Genomic DNA, 2,249 nt, shown 5'->3' on the forward strand with positions numbered 1-2,249 from the left:
ATGAGGAGCAGTGGACCTTCAGTAATGCACCGGGATGAGTTCCCCTCATGGCTCCCATACATGAGGATACTGTTGTGTTTTTATTGTGCAGTCAAGGAGAAGATGTTTTAGAGCCAAACCTTCCACACTGCAGTCAAAAAGGAACATTTTTAACCTTCAACTTGATTTACTGCGAGTAAAACTTTTGGATTTGTGACCACAAATTTATTCTTCTTTTATTTTGTAGTGTGGAGAGTTTTGCTCTGATTGACTCCATAGTAAAGTATTTGTCCCGTCTCAACTAAACACTAAACAACCAAATTAGTAATCAAGCAGTCGGAGTCGATCTGTGAAGCTTTAAGTATCCTTCAGCTAAATTTAGCCTCCACCCGCTGCTGGTCGCACCAGATCAAACAAACCTGTCCCGACAAAACTCCTGCATGTGACAGAGCCAAGTGTTTTCCTGCTCATGAACCAACTTCTGGATTTACATCTACTTTTTTTTGGCCTAAAATGCCCGTAGATGTGAACGCTGCTTCGGACAGCAGCTGTGATCTGGATCTGGAGTGTGTGGTCCACTGCCTCCCATCCTGACTGTGGCAACACCACCGACACACACGTACCGAGCAGCTGTTCAGCTACAGCTGGAACACTGTTTCATGCACATGAAGCACATCCACTCCAGGACACTACATCTCCATCCAAAAACAACACATGCTTGTCGTGACTCCAGTGACAAATATACAGTTGCTGCACTCGAGCGTCAGCAGTCAGGCTCATGTGCCACTTTAAACACTTGGCAAAGAAAAAAAAAAAAGAAGGAACAGTGTCCGCTGCTACCTCGATGGGAATGTTTTAGCTGTGTTTGCATGAAAAACTGATGTAGCTCTATAATCAGATGTCTTATTTCTCTATCAGATGGTTCTTTACTCTGCTGGAAAGTCTTCAAATGCTTCGTCCGGGTTGATGAATGAAGGAGGCGCTCAGTGGGGACGCAGGCTATCTGGAAACTGAAGCTGCTATTTTTGGTTTTGGACACTAAAGTTTGTCTTTCTGTGTGTTTCTGTCTGCACCAACTTTTTGTTTCCTCTTTATTTTTATTTTTTTATTTTCACTCTTTTCTCTCTCAAAGACACTTGACTTGGATTCACCCGTCCGTGTAACTAGTTTTTTAACCAAAAAAAAGAGAGTTGAAGCTCCAGATGGCCGCGCAGTCTGAAATAGTTTAATCGAAAATCACTCCCTTATTTTAGGGCCCAAACTGGAGCTCAGCTATCATCTCTGATCATCATTTTTATGGTTAATAGATCAATTGTTTGTTCTATAAAACAGACCAGAATGTGAAACAGGAAATCCTCACATCTGAGAGCAACACTACTACTAATAATACATTTATATAGCACTTATTAAGACACACTAAGTGCTTCACATTTAGGATTGAATATAAACACTAGTGTAAGAATACAAGCGCTCCTTCATACAGACAGAGTTCTTATTTTGGCTCCTTCTCTCCACATGACATTTATACACTACAGTTAAAAGCAGCGTTCTGCTTGTAACCCGTCGTAGAAATGTGTTCGCTCACTGTACGAGATATTCTTGGCTGATAAATCAGAAAATTAACTTGTTGTTCTGCTGGTGGACTTTCCCTCCTTCAGCCTTTCACAGTCAGATCAGGGATTAGCAGCTAAGACGAGTTCATCTCTCAACACTTTGCAGTACGTTACTGAGGAGCGAGTGAGGAACAAACCAGAGCTGGAAAAGAATGAATGGTTAAAGCAACAGCACGGAGCAGAGAGCGATACGTCGATTTAAAGTATTAGAAAAGATTAAAAGCTGTGTGAGGAAGTGAGGAAATGCTTTAGAAAAGGAGTGCAGTGCAAAGAAGAACAGAATATTTGATTTAATGAAAGTCTGCTCCCTCCACAGTCTGACTGTGTGATGACTAATAATAACTAACGATTGAATAATTGATGAGTTGTTAGATATATAATATAATATAATATAATATAATATCTAGTAACTCCTCATTCTCTACTATAACGTCCCTACAGTCATTTCAGAGCTGATCATTAATTATCTCCTGATCAGTTCCTCACTCGTTCTGCAGGATTAACAGTGTCTGTTACAGAAGGACTGGTTTCACACTCACCTCATGTTTTATTGATCACCGTTCATCATCTCCAGACCGGTCGCACAGGGCGGATCACGTATGGAAAGAGATCCCATGGAGTTATTTCCAGGACTTGAAGAGTTTGAAAATTGCCAAA

The sequence above is a fragment of the Pempheris klunzingeri genome, chromosome 16, assembly GCF_042242105.1.
Source record: "Pempheris klunzingeri isolate RE-2024b chromosome 16, fPemKlu1.hap1, whole genome shotgun sequence".
Lineage (NCBI taxonomy): Eukaryota > Metazoa > Chordata > Actinopteri > Acropomatiformes > Pempheridae > Pempheris > Pempheris klunzingeri.